The 18,445-nt window shown below is 42.1% G+C and overlaps 1 protein-coding gene across 3 annotated transcripts in view; it reads left to right on the top strand.

Annotated features, from left to right (window-relative positions):
* Nucleotides 1–3,059: 3,059 nt before the first annotated feature.
* The window catches only part of mid2 (midline 2), a 103,209-nt gene continuing 87,823 nt past the window's right edge, over nt 3,060–18,445 (top strand). For 2 of the 3 annotated variants that reach the window (XM_084041953.1, XM_084041951.1), the window contains exon 1: nt 3,060–3,231. The gene's annotated coding sequence lies outside the window, so the exon portion shown is untranslated. Of the gene's footprint in view, nt 3,232–3,256; nt 3,492–18,445 lie in introns of those variants that run through there. The other variant, XM_084041952.1, reaches the window with a different exon arrangement.

The following is an 18,445-nucleotide window of genomic DNA, read 5'->3' as shown; positions in this document are numbered from 1 at the left end:
TTCTTATAGTTTTGTATGAAGTTTGCTACTTTGGGGTTGAACTGGTGGGGTGGGAAAGGATAGCTTTGGAAGAGCTCTTCTCTTCTCTTCTCTTGTCTTGTTTGTTGAAAATGAGATGATGCATCTCAAGGGGTTTATCTTTCTAATAAAGGTACTAAATATATATATATACTCAAACAATTACATACTCAAACAACTTCCGGCTTGAACCAATGGAACTAACATAGTATACTTTAAGTTCTTATTTATCTGTATCACAATGAAAACTCACTTTTCAAGTTTTACATATTATATTTTTCAGTATCGATGTTATGTTATCATTAAATTCTTAGTGTTTTGCCAATTATTTGGGGGCCCACTTGCAGTAGCATCACGGCCCAACAGTGGGCCCCGGCCCGCAGGTTGAGAACCACTGTGCTGGCGCAGTCTGCTGGAACGCTCTGCAAATTTCAAAACCCCCACTGACTGTGATCAGCCACCAAAGCAATGGCATGCATGCACACACCTACCCTGTTCCACACATCACTTCACAAAGCTTATTACAACACTTACCTCCATTTAAACCTCACTAAGTAATCACACACACACACACACACACACACACACACACACACACACACACACACACACACACACACACACACACACACACAGCATCTATAAGCATACGAGGCACTGGCATAATAAGTAGGTTGCTGCACACGCGCGCACACACACACACACACACACACACACACACACACACACACACACACACACACACACACACACACACACACACACACACACACACACACACACACACACACACACACACACACACACACACACACACACACAGGGGGGGGGGGGGGGGGGGGCGGGGGCAAGAATGAGCACATACTTACAACACACACCATAAAGGCACACAGGCAGGTAACTGATCTAGGCAGTTCAAGTAGCTATTGCCTGACTATAACCTATTTATCCACAAACTGTGTGATCATCTTTGTGAACATGTTTCTATTGAACACGACATGCCAGTTTGACTTATTAGATAGTAATGAATGAGTTAAGGGCTGTATCACAAGCCTGGTATTATTTTATTACCCTCTATTGCATCACTCACTATTTCCCCCCAGAATAAAATGAGGACCAAGTGCATTTGGTCATTATCGCATTCATTACCCAGCCCAAGGACTTTCCATCATACCAGTGATATTATAGTCTCATCACTTCTATCACGTTGACGTTGACAGTTTATGACAAAGGAGGTCAGAGATTAGTCCCCCGACCCCTCATTATTCCATAGGGAAGGCGCGTATATCCGTCAGCTTTTAGCTTTTCGTATTGTATAGGTAGGAGGAGCCGTTTTCCTGTGATTGTCTGACTCCTCTGTCTCTCTTTCTCTCTCGCTCTCATTTTTCCAAAGTTGAATTATTTCCAGGCTGTCTATGAGCTGTATCCAGTGTTGCCATGTCTGCTTATTATAAGCGACTCTGGGCTTCTTTTTCTGTAAAGGTACTTGTAAAAATTGGTAGTTACGGGTTGCGTTTTTTTTCCCGCCAGGCCGAAAGGCATGGCCGAAACTATGTTTTGCACCCTGTCTGTCTGTCCGTCCGTCCGTCTGTTCGTGTGTATGTGTGTGTGTGTCCGTCTGTGAACAGCTAATCTCCGGCACCGTTGCCTTGATCGCAGCGAAACTGTGCACACACACTCCCTGGATGCCAGAGCTGAACCTCTGCCCCAAATCTTTCACATGGGCCTGTTATAGCGCCACCAGGAGGCCGATTTTTGCAAAACACTTTTTTTGACAGTACTCCTACAGATTTTGTACAAACATCACGCAAATCGGTACACAGTATCTCTATAGCCATTAAACAAAAAGTGTCTTTCCGATTTTTCATATTCCATCTTGATTGCCTAAGATTGGCTTCCAAAGTTTGCAAGAGTGCTTCGTTGTGAATAAAATGCCTCAAATCATGAACACAGTGTGCTATTTCGGTTTCACGCAGATTCCCACTATAGGCCCAGGAAGAAATACCACTTGAAAGTTTTCAAATCAGCCTCATGGTGGCGCTATAACTGTGTATAACTGTGTTTTTACCTATAACTGCACCAATCTGTGTAACATTTGATATGCGCACTCCCTAGAGGCCTATGAAAAACCTTTGCCCTGGCGCCACCAGGAGGCTGACCTACGTAAAGCATTTTTTTATATTACTCCTTCAGATTGTATCTAATTTCACGCAAATCGGTACACATGATCTCTATAGTCATGTGATCAAGATGGATCTGTTTGATTTTTCATATTCCATCCTAATTGGCTAAGATTGATATCTAAAGTTTGCAGGAGTGGCCCGTTTTGAAAAAAATGCCACAGATCATGAATGCAGCGTCCGATTGCGGTGAAACTTCGCACGCATATTCGCAATACGTTGAGGAACAAATGCTACCCTTTTAACATTGCCCTATTATAGCACCACCATGAGGCTGATTTTTGCAACAAAAAATATATATATTAGTCCTACAGATTTTGCAAATCGGTACACATTATCTCTATAGTCAAGTGATCAAGACGGATCCGTCTGATTTTTCATATTCCATCCTGATTGTCGAATTCCGAACATTGATGGCCCTTCCCATAATAACCTACCTGACCTGGTGGAGACCTGTGCTCCGAGGAGCACTTTTTCTAGTTGGGCTTGTTTCTAAAGTATAGTGGTTCTCAATCATTTTCATGTCAGGGACCCCCAAATTGATATGTATTTCTCCTCGCCCCCCCCCCCCCCCCCCCCCCCCCCCATCTACAAATATGTTGTGCCAGGATCCCCATACAAGATTGTGTTGTTAAAATGTTTAAAAAAATATTCCACATTTTTTCCAAGATTCTTTTGAAAATAGCTGATCTACAAGCTGTGTTGTGAGCTTGTACATCTGCTATTTTCAAGTGCTCGTGTGGCCTAGTCGCTTCTTTTGGGCTTGTTTTCATAGACCATGGTTGCTTATTTCTCTCACCAACCTGGCAACGCTGGAGCTGTATCGCCAAAACGGAGCTGTGCGTGCAGGGCTGGCTGGCTTGTTGTGTATTGTATTGTGACTTGTGCGTGGAGCGGAGCACAGTGGAGAGATCAGGGGAACGAGACGCTTGTCACCCGATCTGTTTCGCTCCCGACCGCTTCTCTTCTCTAACTTCGTTTAACGGCTGCTTTCAAGATGACAGAAGAGAAGATCGTTCGGCTCATAAAGCTGGTAGGTGTCTTGAAACCCCTCCCTCTCCTCCGCAAGAAGAGAGAGAAATCTCTGTCTGTGTGTGTGATGATGATGTGTTGGTTTTCAAGGTTTATTCCGGCGCTCGAACGCACTGGGGAGAGATCTAGCGCTTGGATTAGAACTGCGACTGGACTTTCATCGATGGGATTTATTTATTATTATTTTAGATCCATGACATAAAAAAAAAGCTCGATCGTTTTGAATGGACCCGAATCAAAATGCGATCCAACATGTCAGAGGTAGGCAGACTTCTGTTCACAACTTATAGCCTATATAATTGGTGCTCTAGTCTCGGACAGCGGTTCTTAACCTTTTTCGTGCCGCGGACCCCAAATTGATATGTATTTGGCCGCGGACCCCCATCTGAAAATATGTTGTGCCAGGGACCCCAAGAAGAGAATATTTGGGATTAAAACATTCAAAATGATATAAAAATAAATCCAAACATTTTCGATGTTTTTCAAGTGTTTTCAAAATTAGCAGATGTACAAAGCTCGATCACATCTGCTATTTTTGAATAGCCAACGTATACATGGATAAAGTGGTTAAGGTGATTGTGATACTATGTTAACTACTTTTCCTGGGGACCCCCTGGAACCCCCCCAAGGACCACTGGTGGCGTTAAAATTAGGCTCTGGTCGATATTATTTTTTGAAAATATCGGGGAAAAAATTGTTTTTGTTTTCCGTTTGTTTATAGTTGCATTCATCTGATTACCGGTGCGTGTGTTTGTAGCCTAATAATAGCGTTCATGGATGGAGGAGGATTTTCTGCGATTGGACACTTTAGTTAATATCAGCTCTAATTCATCATTTTCATCATGAGTAACTACACAACGTCCATCCATGCCATATTTCAATTAAGAGACAGTCCTGTTTGACTGTCATAGCCTACTACCACCATTGCGTGTTTTAGAGCCTATTTTTCTTCAAATAATCGATGTTGCCATGAGTTAGCAAAATTGTGTCTTAACAGACACAATTATTTTTATAATTTATTATTATTTGAGCCGTTTTTGCTCTCAGACAATTTAATTGTCCAGCCATGACCTGAACAGGACTGTGTCCCAATTGTGATGATGAATAGGCTATACGAAGTTGATATGAAAGTAGGATTCCTATATTTTTATGATGACTGGACAGATAATATCCTATATTAGAAAATGTGCTCATTTTAAATAGTATATGGATCATGGTATTATACATAAGTGTTCAGCTAATGTAATGCTGAAGGTCATAACTGTACTGTACCTCAATGGAACATTATTTCAGGACTGTGTTGGTGTTGAGTGCTCTGAGGGTTGAACGAAGAGCTTTGACCGCACTCCATGTCACAATTGTCAACAGCAAATAAAACTGACCATATAGCTCAACATAGATCCAGGGTCCAAACAGCACGTTTATGAATTGTCCTTCACCCCCACAATCAGCCACCCTCCAACCCCCAGTCAGTGCATGTAACCACTAGTTCTACTTAGATCAGTCATTGTTTTTGGATTATTAACAGGTCATTATCTCCAGATTGGTACAGTCTCTCTCCCTCCTTCCCTCTCTCCTCTCTCTGTGTCTCTTTCTCATTCTCTCCCATTCCCACTGTAGAATTATGTCCCCTCTGCCTTCCAACTGACGTGTGGAGGAGGCAAAACAATCAATGAGAAGACAGGGGGGAGATAAAGCTATACAGTACAGTTCACTTTCTATCAGACTGTATGTCTGTATGTTCACCGATGTCTCTGCTTCGCCATGAAGGCTTGGGGCTGCTTAATCTTTCTTGTACCATTACACAACATGCCTCATCAGGCTGATTACACATCAGTGAGGTTGTGATTGCTCCAATCTGATAAAGATGAGGATAGAGTCAAAGCTCTCTTTCCCAGCTAGTACATCGTTTTATCATTGTGGTTATTACAGTATAGTGAGCTCTCTCTATCTCTTGCTCCACACCTCTGTCAATATTTCTATCTCCTGTGTCCCTCTACCTTCTAACTCCCCTTTTGCCACTTTCTGCATTTCTCTTTATGTATGTCTGCCTCTCTCTTTCACTTCGACTTTCCTTCTGCTTGTCTTTATCTCTCTTACTGCCTCTCTCTAAGGAATGAATGCTGTTGCCTCCCAGGCACGTGGCAAAGCTCAGCCTTTGTCTCTGTTTTGGCTGCTATTAACCTATTTTGTTATGCCTTTTGTTCTCTAAAACCTTGGCCATTTACCAAGGATAGCCTGGGGATTTAGAGGGAAAGTGTTAGCTTAAAAAAGACTGTATTATCCAATGTGGTTTTGTGATCAAAACAGAAACAAATTATACTGATGGAGAATCAAAAACTCACTTGTCTGGGTCAAGTGACTGGGAGCAGACACAAGCATTTCATGTTTTTAAAATTGTGATACACTCATGGGCACTCATGTGATACACTTATGTTCTGTCTTTATTTTGTGCACATGTGAAGGAACACATGTGTGCGTGCGCGTGCGTGTTTGTGTGCGTGTGCGTGTGTGTGTTAGGGCCTTGGGGGTGGTCAGTTTTGTCCAGCAGGTGCTGATTACAAGGAGAGCCATGAATCTGCCCTCCTGACATTTTTTAAATCCCCATCCTCCATTCTGTGCCTTGCAATCACCGAAACATTTGTCACGGTGTACCAACTATCCGTGGCAAATCCTGACCACAGCGATTCCACTAATTCCTCTCGACGGTTCAAATAAATCATTTCAGAGGAGCAAGCACTGTGCGCTTAATGGATATCCAGTGTGCTACCGAGTTTCCACTGAAGGCCACATTGGGTAGATGAGGATGCTAAATGAGTCTCTAAAAGCCTTTTGTATTTACTAGCTGTTAAGTCAATGGATGAGCACTTTAGTTTCTGTGCACTGTCCAGTCTCAGTGCCAATGGTCTTATTCATTTTAGCACAGTGGAATGCCTTTGTTTATTTTCTTCTTCTTTTAGTTTTTTTTATGACACATCTCTCCGGCTTGTGTTTGACTGAGGCTAAAAGACGTTATCATTGAAGCAGACTATTAGTCACACTGTATTTAGTGCATCTTGTAAGTAAAAAAGAAAGGGGAGATTCATAGAAGAGCAGACTTAATACCCAAAGCAACCAGATTATTAATGATTCTGCACTGCAAAAGATGAGTTGCACCTACAGGTTTTTGTTTAATGAAATGACCTCCTCTGTAATATCAGACAGACATGCATGCATTATGAATGAAAATCCCTGGCACACTGTAATTAATTTCCAGCAACACAAACAGACTGAGTAAGGTACGTCACAAACACCTTGCAGCTCTTGCTCTGCATCCTTCTTGGTTTTATTTTCTCTGCTGGTTTCATTGATTTGTAAGTGCACATCAAACTTTGTGTGCCACAGTGACAGGATCATGTTGGACCCAGCCGTGCCTGAGTGGCAGACTCAGACAACAGTGGCTGCAGTCAGATGGCAGTCATAGGACTAGAAACAATTTCGCCGTTGTTGGGGAAATTAATTATTTTCCCAATTGTATTTTTCATCATCGCAATAGAGGTGAAATTATTCATGGAGTGTGTATCTGTGCGAAGCAGTTGTAAATGTAATGGTAATAGTTTTGGATTGTACAGAAATTGGATGCATGCAACAGAAAGGAATAGCTGTGAAATAGAGGGGCTGAGTCATGGGTACAGGAAATAGTTTCCCATGCAATAGAATATGAAGGTAGGGAATGACTGTTCAGTAGGAATCTGAAGCGAACCAATCATGAAGGAATGGTGTGACAGTTTGGCTCCTGTTGTTGTATCCACACTACTTGGATCTCCATGGTAGTAACCGGCTCACTGCCAATAGAACCGTAGTGTGTCCCCAGGATGTGCCCCCAACCCCCCAATCTCTCTCTCTCACACACACGCACGCACGCACGCACATGCATGCTCGCATACTCATGGAGAGACGCATACCGCACACATTCACGCACGCACATTCGCACAATGCACAACGGCAGAGAGGGACAGACTTTTAGTACATAGCACCACATCACTGAGCATTTTCGAAAAATGATTATAATTGGATTTTATGGTTTCGTTGGTTGAGGTTTAAGTGTCTGATGTGTAAGTGTCTGTGTTTGCCAGGCGGAGGTCAGAAGCACTTTGTTTCTGACCAGGGCAGTTCAGCTGCAAACAGCTGGTCAGCTATATTTGAGCAGTACAGGGCACAGACACTCGAGAAAGCCATACAGATTTATTCTAAGGACTCTCAAAGTCAAGCTTCATTTCCCTTCCCAGCCCCATAGTTCAAAGCACCAGCCTTTACTTTCTAGTTCTTTGAACTAGACTCTAGAGTGTGTGTGGGGCTGTCTATGAGGCTGGGAAGGAAAATGAGTTGAGAGTCCATATGATAAGATGAGCAATGTTATTTCATTGAAATCATGGGGCTGAATCTGGCCTCTGGGCTGAAAATCTTTTCATATCCGAATGTGAAGAAAGTATTCAAAATGTACAATATATCTGTGAAGTGTGAACCAGTATCATCACAGTCCTCTCCTCAGGCTTAAGCTCCTGAATGTATAATCACGAGATAAAGAACAATAAAAAATAATTGAAACAAAAAAATAAAATAAAGCATTTGTGTACATCTACTGTATAATTATGTTCCCCTCTGTAGCATCAATAATAAAGTAGCACTAGTGGATCTCAGCGCATATGCTCTTAATGAGGTGTGTGTGTACTGTACATTTTCCATGGAACAGCTTGTGTGCAAAAAGCCTGTCCCAGTCCAAGAGGCAAAGACCTAAAAACTGACAGGCTCCAGGCAGAACCAAGGGCTGATCTCTGGGGGTCTGGACCCAGCTGGTCTGGGGTGAGGAAACCCTCTAACTGATGAGGAGAGATCTAGGGAGTGGATGTGAACGTACTTAACTTGAGACTTGTATATGTCGATTTCTTGGTTTATTCCTTTATTTTTTCCATCCTTCCTTCTCATCCACCATAAAGCTCTCTAACTACATTCTACCGTCCCTCTCCCACGTCCTTCTCTTTCTCTGTCTCTGCCCCCCATGCTTTCTGATCTCAGTGCGTGTCATTTAGAGAAGTACAAACCATTTCAAAATGAGGTTAACTTAATGACAGTGTGTTATAAACAAACGATATGCACAACAGATTACACATGGTGCATGTGTTCGACAGCTGACAGGGTAATACTCCAAATGTCTCCATCTGCACCTCTGTCTAAGGCAAGAACTCCTTTTAGTAAAGGTTTCATCGGCTTCTCATGGGGCAAAGAATCAAAGAATCCCTTGATTTTTAAAGTAATTTGTGAGGATCACCCCAACAATGGTAATATTATAATATATTAGGTAAGAAAGAAAAGCAGGTGCGCTTCCTCTGGATGCCTTTTTAGTTTAGGCAGTGGGTGCTCTGCTATACATACAGTATAACTTAAATCAAATACCACCGAAGTGGAAAAAGCGGCACTCCAAAATAAAGGATGCAAGACTGGCTCAGATACAAATTCTCATTTACAGTATTGAGAACGCTTACGCGTTTCGGCCTCAGCCTTCCTCAGAGCAGATTAAAAACGTTTTCATCTGCTCTGAGGAAGGCTGAGGCCGAAATGCGGCAATATATTAGTTTGCGATTGCCATAGATTAGCCCACAGTTAGATATTGAACTGCACTATGCATTGAGACGTACTGGCCCAGGGATCTGCAGGTGTGGATAGTAATCAGCTACACATTTCCAGGGGTGAATGGGGTGAACAAGATGTCATCACTCCTATTTATAAAGATATAAAAGTAGCCAGTAGCTCTGATGCAATACTTTGAGATTAAACAACATTTCGGCAGCTATTAAGATGTTTTCTTCAGGGTTAATCTGATTAACCACTTTCCCTATTTTCGGCATGTCATTATAGGAAAAACCTTTGAAAATAGCCTATCTACATGCTCCCATCACGACATGTTGTGAGGTTGTAGGTCGGCTATGTGTGCTGTTTTTGAAATAGGACTTAAGTGGTTAACCTGGATGAAGACAGCTTCAAAGTGTTACCTTTATATATTTTTTTATACTTGTTTTCATTGAAAGTCACCCCATCACTACAGGTGCGCATTTCACCGCATTTGAACTCTGCATCATTCCTGTTCAACCTGGAGCAACACATTGATAGTAACGTTTTTCTCATGAGTTCCTTGTTATATGAAAGAGTAAAATACAACTGACTGTGAAACTCACAAACACTGAAGGACTATATCGTACTCTGTACAGTATATAAGGATCCTCCCACACAATGAGAGAGAGAGAGAGCCGTCCTACCCTAGCCCAGCAGCAGCAGCTGAGCTTGAGTTGGCTGCCAATTTCCCACTGCGCTAGTTAACAGCCAGCTGCCTGCGTGTACTCCTGCAGAGCCACACGTGTTTCCCATGATCTCACCTGCTGGCACCAGGAGCCAAGGATCAGACCCAGCTTTGCAGTTATGCAGCGGCCCACCCGAGAAGCCTCTCCCTTGGGGTACAGTGCAGTGAGTGTACTACATTAGGTGCCTGGATGTAAGGGCATGGAGGTGCTGGAGGTGGGCAGTCAGTGTGAGGAGGGAGGGATATGAGAGAGAGAGAGAGATGGACATCGGCCCTGGGGAAAAATACATGTAAAGCACCCTGGCGTGTAAGTGTAAGATGAATGCTGGGTGCTCTGCTAGCCTGCAGTCCGTCATGTATCCTTATAGACTCATCATACTCTCTCTCCCTCCATCTCTATCTACCTATCCATTCTACTATCTCTGTCTGTAACAACTGTCTGACAGTGACAGTCAGTCTATAATCTAATCTAATCTACCTGCCTCTCTTTTATGGGACAGTAATACGTATTTCAACTTGCTAATGTTTTTTGGCACAAACCGGTGCAGGCAGACAGAGCTGGTGCTTGGAGTTCTCAGGCAAGTGGGAGCAGGTGTTAGATAAACTGAGATAGAGATAGATAGCGATGAGACACAAGAAAACACCAAGACGAGACAAGATCAAACATTGAGCATGAAGTTTGGTAGATTCTAGGAGGTGTCGAGGGTCAGAGGGCTAGAGGGAAGAGTCCAGGAGATATTCCACACAAAAATGTACACACAGACACAGATACTGTGCTCACACGTTTTGGTGAAAATCCAATTCCTTTTTTTTTTAGTTCAAGTACATTATGTTATATTATCTGTAAATTCAAATTGACAATATAATGCTAAGTCCCACTAGTGATAGTCATAATTCATTTGTTCATGCCTCCTAAGCTAAAGTTCAGATTCTGTTGATTTTGTTGAAATGCTTTGGAATGTGAACCTTCTCTGCTCAGGGCAAGTCAACTTCATGAAGACCAGTTGTGTGAGACAGAGTGGGCGTTGCTGTGAACTTGCCTGCCACAAAAAAAGCTGTTTCACAATTTCTCCACTCTCTTAAGTCATTGTTCAGTAGTAGTGGACCCTATTAACCTTGACAACTACTCTGTTTGGTTAGGCTATTGTTGCACCCTGGGGAGTAGCTATTTTAGAAAACATAGAAAACAACATTGTGCAGCTATTGTTTAACTAAATAGCTATTGATTTGTCTTCTGTGGTTGTAGTTCTAGAGCAAGGGGCCGCGATAGTAAAGAGCTGAGCTCAGAGATAAAGAACTATTAAAGGCATCTTTGTCCCGTTCAAAATAATTATCTTCTGTTGTTTTCATTACAGTGCCCTTCATACTCCAGCCAGGTTTATGCTTGTATGGTAAAAGCAGCTCATATGACAGTGTCGCTTATCGACTAGAACAGATCTACAAGCTAACAACATGTTGCATCGTGTTGTTACAGTAGCTTGAAGATCAGTTCTTGTCAACATGCGAAACCACCATGTGATGTAGTATAAATTATGCATCACTTGAGAAAGGTACAGGAGGAATGTTTTCTCCTTTCAATATTACAGTATGCGTATCTTACTTTATGCTTTAAGGCAGGGGTCTTCAACCTTTTCAGGCCAGGGACCCCCAAACTGATGGGGTGATGGAGCAGGGACCCCCTACCTCGTAGGGTAGGGGGTAGGCCACCACATATATCGTATATTTATGTATAAAAGTGTGTTTTATATGTATAAACAATTAAACATGAACAAATGGTTGCCTGGAGCCTGCTCCTACCCACAGGTTGTCCCAGTAGGTGTGCAAAAGACCTTTTCTTTCTCTACAAAATATGTATAAACATACCATGTTATTGTGCATTCAATACTAAGCTATTAAAATATGTCATGTTATGTTTAAAGACATATTGACATTTTTGGAAAAAAAAATAACAAAACGTTTTTAAAACGTTTTATTTTTATTTTTTATCAAACAACAATTTCGCGGCCCCCTGCAGTACCTCTGCGGACCCCCTAGGGGTCGCGGACCCCCTGTTGAAGACCTCTGCTTTAAGGTGATACAGTATATAGTCTCTTTGGATGTGCACGCTAACCCTCAATATAGGGTGTGGAAAATATATCAATGTGACCAATCTGCTTTGCCTTCCAGCATACAGTACCATCTCTACCCCCCTGCCAGCTGTGATAAATGAAGCTAATTAAACAAATAGAGCTGCAAACAGCTGACATTTCCAGACAACGCAGTCTGGTAGGCCAGTCAAACAGCGTCCAAGGAAAACAATAGTTCCCTGCTTGAAGGAAATGCCAAACATTACATTGATGTATAAATAGAAGGCTCTGACGTTATAGAGCGAGGGAGTGGGATAGGGGACAGGAACTCCCCCCCAAGGGGTCACCCTGACGGCAAGGTCTTCCATCTCTCCTCCCCCTTTCCACACGCTCTCTTTTTTCTCTCATTTTCTGTGATCTATTTCGGTTTTCTTGTTGCATGTGTGCAAACATGTTCGTGCACACACACACACACACACACACACACACACACACACACTCTCAGAGACTAGGGCTGGGCAATTAACTGAAAATATATCAAAACCGATATTTAGTTAGAACCAATAACCGACTTTATGTTGCTCGGGTAGGTTAAACATTTCTAATATATCTAAGAATCCACATTAAATTTTCTTTATAGATTTGTTATAATGAACTCGATTAGTTTGATTAACCACTTAATGTATTAAACTTTGTTGTACAATGGTGGTGTGCAAACATAGCTGATCTGCTATTTTCACTATTATATATATATATTTTTTTATCGTAATCGAGGCAAAAGTTTGCTATATGTGTGCCCTACCGTGCACACATGAGCGAGCACACACACACACAAACACACACATTCTCAGTGTCTGTACTCTGTATCTGTAAGTTTATATTCCTCTCTGACTCCTAACTGTGTTACTGTGTGGAGAGCTGAAACTTGTAAGTAAGCTTGCATTCAAGCTGTACAGTAGCTGTTCGCACTCCAGCAGCCCTGTTAATACACAACTGAGCACATGTTGTTCATACATGCCACAGTCAGGCCTATACTGAGACATAAGGGTTCCCAGCCAAAATCCAAAATGATCCACACCTAAACTGTGCTGGTTTCTACTTGTTTTACTATAAGTGCTTCATACATATTTCATGATACAAGCACAGCAGTGCTGCTACAGTGAAGAATAAATCTAGGTTTTAAGCAGTGAATCATGGATTCATTTTGGTATTCCACACCTTTGTCTGAGACTCCCATTAAGAGGGCGACTGAGTGCGAGACAGACTGCTCCCCAACAATGAGGTCAAGTTGGTACGGACGATTCAGCCGAGACAACTTTGACAACTCTTTCATCTGTACCGTCTTTTTGTATTATCAGGTGAACAAATGTATTTCCCGTGGCTGGCTGGTAGCACAGACAATTTGGAAGTCAGAGGCCTGCTGATTGCAGGCATAGGCAGATTTAATGAACAGCATAAAAAAAAACATGGCACATGTGTACTAAACTCACAAGTCAGGCTCTAAAATCTTTGTTCAATAAAGACTGAGGACAGCCTCATGTTGTTGCGTAGGTTTGTTAGCGGACGTTCCTGCTGCTGTTCCACCAACTACCGCTTTAAGACAGAGATTAACGCAAGACTACAAATGTACAACCCCCCCCCCCACACACACACACACACACACACACACACACACACACACACACACACACACACACACACACACACACACACACACACACACACACACACACACACACACACACACACACACACACACACACATACACATACCACACACATCTGAACTCACGTATAGATTTTATTAATACTTTGGTGTGAATATCAGGCTATATTTGATCGTGGCATTCAGGCGTTGCTACATTACTCCCTGCTCAGCACAATTAGAAGATAATTAGATGGGAGAAAAATCACAGTTCCCCAGGGGAAAGCAGAACCCACAGGGGAAGCAGAGTCTCTAGTGGTGGTGCCGGGGTGGCACTGGGTCAAATAAGCACATATCAAACTGCACGTGACAGAGACGAGCAACAGTGGAATGAGGTTAGCTTAAAAAAAGCCACCAAATTGGTCAGCTGCTTGACACGTCATAGTTACATACCGGTAACCAACACAGTGGTGCCTAAACCAGTGGTTCTCAACCTGTGGGTTGGGACCCCAAGGGTCAAATCTTGTGGGACCCCACAGGATTTTTGGGGGGTGCCCAGATGACAGTGAAGTGACAATTTAAGGACTTTTAAGACCTTTTTAATACCTAAAAAAACCTGCATCAAAAGAAATCAACAAACTATACTATAAATACTGCTCAAACATTGGCCAAATTGTCAAATAATATAAGAAAGAGGATTTTTTCCTACAAGGTATTAGTTGTGAGCAATCTGCTATTTTCACAATATTTATCTGTGGAACCGACTCAAACTAAATGTAATGCCTCAACTCCTACAATTCCAAGTGCTTGTCAGGGTGGGGGGTCACGGCCTGAAAAGGTTGAGAACCACTGGCCTAAACTGTTGCAACTGCAAGCTACTCAGTATTTCTAAATCTCTCCATCTTGCGCTCAGTGGTTCTCTTACTTGGTTTCACTCTGGCTCTCTTTCTGATGCGTGGTGCACACCAGCAGTACACCACACTCATACACATACACTCATACATCCCTATAGAAGTTTATTTATTTAGTTTGTGTTACCCGATTGATGGTCTAAAGCCCTTTGAGTCTATAACAGTGGTTAGGGGCTATTTAAATGTGCTTGAGTTGTGTACTTTGAGTTGAGAGTATCGTTGTGGGATATTTTGTATTGTGAACTTTTGGTCTGTATTTCTTCCTGCACCATGTGGTTATTTGGGTGCTGCACTTTTCATTGGGTGTGTTTTGTTGGACACCTGCCTGCAATTTGATCATTATTATCCCACAAATTCTGTCCAACATTGTCCATGCAACTTGCTGTAGTTTGATACAAAGTTAGGCTATTTTCCTTCTTAGACATTTATTATAGATATATGTCATATTAGCAGGCAGTATTGTTGATGCATCTAAGGTCTCGGTATTGACCCAGGCATTTATCTTCTCTTAATCAATAGTACAAGCATGGACAATGTCATTATTTTCTAATGCGGTTTGGCAGGGCATTGATTTAGTGGTTGGCACCTTATGGATCAGAGCTGCTCATTTGCAACACAAACAGTGAGATCTCAAAATTGTTATTTTAAAGATGTATGCTACTTATTACTATTAGCCGGCTTCTATGGAATACATTGTCAGTCTTCTTATAGGATTAGATTGGGGTTTTCTTTTTTCTTTCTTTTTTTTTTTACAGACTTTCCAATCTGATGGGGCATAGCAGGACAGGGAATGGAAAAAAAGCTTCACAATATGATAGCTCAAACTACTATACAGTATATAGCCCCTAGGTTGTTTTGTATTTTCCATAACATGGAGAATATTTGCATATTTATAGACAATTCTGATGTAGAGATAATCTGTCAGCCTAGTCCTATGCATACAGTATACTGTACTAGTACATGCATATAATGCAGGCACATGCAAATACATAAACAGTGCTGTTGGATGAAAGTGTAAACACATTTGAACTGAATTGTGTCAACTGTCAACACAAACTAGTGCGCTTATAAGGCAAGACAAAACAAAAGGATTTGCAATTGCAAGATAATGCAACATAGCCTTTTTCATTCAATCATCCTGTTTTTTTCATGCCATTATAGATTTGCAGATCCACCCTGAGGAATTATAAACGGCATCATGTTAGATAGTTTTGAAGTATAGCTTTTTCTAATATAGAAAGGAGTCAAATCAATTTTCTAGTTTCCAGCCAATCTTCAAGGTGGGCTGTCTTTCAAAATGTGCTGGGCGGTTATTAAAAATATTTTTGTCCAATATACACTTTTTTGTGAACAGACTTTGAGAACATTATTTTATCAGTTTTGGCAGTGACATCCAGGGTTTATAAGAGAATAAGCCAGGCAGACAGAAACGGTGGGTTGCAAAGTAGGAGACAGACAGACAGACAAAGATAGAACAACTGAAACACCCTAATTTCAAACAGCTGACTCTGAATATTAAAGGATGGTAAGGACAGTATAGGTACAGACTTTCAAATGAGGTAACAGTACCTCTCTTGACAGAAGTAGACAAGGCAAGGCAAGTTTATTTGTATAGCACTTTCAACAATAAGGCAATCCGAGGTGCTTTACATAAAACATTAAAGGAGTAGTTCACCCAAAATCTTTATTTTTCTATCAATTACACACCCCATGAAGCCGTTAATTCATGGATTTTTGACGGAGTCTCCGATAGGTAATCTCTCAAGACCGATTCAGCTAAGTAGGTTTAGCAAATTGAAACTTTTTTTTGACGATGGGTTCCCAGATTGCCGGTAGGAGACTCAAAGAGTCTGACCGGGTCATCAAATTATTGGCGTTGGAATGCAACAAAACAAACAAATCTCCATGAATTGAACGCTTCATGGGATGTGTAATTGATAGAAAAAAAGTAATTTTTTACTCCTACACATTATTCAATTCAGTAAAAAAGCAGCAGTACACCACCTATCTCCTTAATAGGAAACACCTATTCAGGGCACAGAGAGGAACCGCCCCCCAAAAAAATAAACATTTAAATTCAGTAGATACACCATGGAAATTATTCTAGTTATTATATACTAGACCATACCCGGTCGACGCATCCGTGGGGGGATATGCGCACATGATCTGGCAACCCGGGAGGCGACATTGTTTGACAGATAAACGCTAATAAGAAGCTGAGATTTGATGAAATTGAAAAACGGGCTTCACAGTTAAGTTCAGATGGTAATGGTCAATGGCTGTGTGCAAAATCAGAGCAATTGGTCCAGCCACTGAGGAGAACCGGGTAGCTTCACCTACCACTACAGACACTTACCACTACAGACAGACAGAGGTTACTAGAATTATAGTAGGATGAATACAATTTTTAAATGACCCTGGGTGGCCACAATCAGTTTTCATTATTATTTTGTTCATTGGTTGTACCTTTTACATTTTCTTGTTTATTACTAACTGTTTGATCAATACATGTATTACAAACTACAGTGCAGTTTCTCTGCTGTCCCAGAATTGTCCCAGACACTGGATATTTGCGTCCAGGTGCTATGTTTATTGTCCCTGTGTGCTGGGTGTTAGCTTACTTGCTGATTACAGCCCCTGTTGACAAGTTAGCGGTGTCTTTCTTCTACTCCCTTGCTTCCTCCTAGCATGCTCAAGCTCGTCTAAATATCTTATAAGCATCTGCACTGAGTTCCGATCCGGGTTTTGTTTTCACCTGGGCAAATGTGCATGCATAATGAAGGTGAAGCAGAAGTGAGAGAAGCGCAGGATTCTTGCATTGTGTTCTGTTGAGGCTTGATAAGACCGTTAGAGAGAAAGAGTCTGACAGTTTTAAAATGACTACCCACTGGCTGCTGAAGCAGTGAGAGGTAGAAGTATTAAAGGATAGCACCAGTGTTTGTTTCTGCACAAGTTGTTCCTTACATACATAATCTATCATTGTCAATACATGGGCAAGCAAATCAAAACCTGAAACTATTCCTTATAACGTCTAAAAGACAATTATTTTTGCTGATTTATAGGCTTATTCACTACTGTGAAAAAAAAAGTTACAGGGTGCAATTGCAAAAACGTGTGATGATACTAATGGAAGTGTGTCTAGTTTAATGCAGTGCGATTCAAGTGTGTATTTTTTATGTGACCACAATGATGAGCATCAGACAAGCACAAATGCGACCATTTCACAGGATCGCACCTGTTTGTCGCTACACCTGTCCCTCTACCCAGGGGGCACCACCATCTATGGTGTGCCAGTGTCATGGACCCACGGCCACGGTCCTAGGAGTACACATGAACAAGTTGAACTGGACCACCAATACAGAGACCCTCTACAGGTATGGACAGAACAAGCTGTTCTTCCTGAGGAAGCTCGAGTCCTTCAACATGTGCAACAGGATGCTGCAGATGTATCAGTCTTTAGTGGCCAGCGTCCTCTTCTCTGCAGACTGAACAGGCTGTTGAAAAAGGCCAGCTCCGTCCGTTGGTGCTTAACTGGACCGTGTGGAGGTGGTGGCGGAGGTGAGAACGAGGAGGAAGCGGGAGGCTCTCCTAGTTAACCCCTCTTAACCCCTCCAGAAAGAATTAGGAGGTAGGTTGAGCGCCAGCGGTATATTCAGCTTCCATCCACAAAGGACTGACCAACTCCACTCCACTAGTAATGCACCAAAAGAAAACATCTTGAGTGTTCCAGTGATGAACATCAATCAATCTTTTTTTTTTTGCCATGTCTAACCATGTCCACACCTCTCGCCTTGCAATTCCTGCTCCGTTCCGTAAAAGGAAGAAAAAACAATTCTTGCCGTATGCCGTTTAACAGTTCCCTGTGCTAATGTATTTAACCCTATACCCTTTTCATTTACGCAGTGTTTTTTGAGCAGCACTTCAACTGAGACTTGGCAGCGATGTAGCTGACCATGCTTGATCGTTTTGTAGCTTTTGTCGCTGCTAGTGTGTCCACAGCATTACACTTACTGTAAGGTGTCCATGCAACCCCCCCCCCCCCCCCCCACACACACACACACACACACACACACACACACACACACACAGTACTGTGTACACACCTGGAGTACCAGCTGTAGGTGGTATTATACTCATGCACGCATGCACATGTGTCTCACTTAATCCAACTCATGGAAGCCCATAAACTCATATGAACGCACAAAAGCATGATGCACATACTGTACATGCATCCATAATCCACCCACTCCCATCACACA

Source organism: Gymnoscopelus microlampas (assembly GCF_963454915.1).
Source record: "Gymnoscopelus microlampas genome assembly, chromosome: 18".
Classification (NCBI taxonomy): domain Eukaryota; kingdom Metazoa; phylum Chordata; class Actinopteri; order Myctophiformes; family Myctophidae; genus Gymnoscopelus; species Gymnoscopelus microlampas.
The sequence above is the reverse complement of the archived record's forward strand: the minus strand, read 5'-3'. Positions and strand labels throughout refer to the sequence as shown.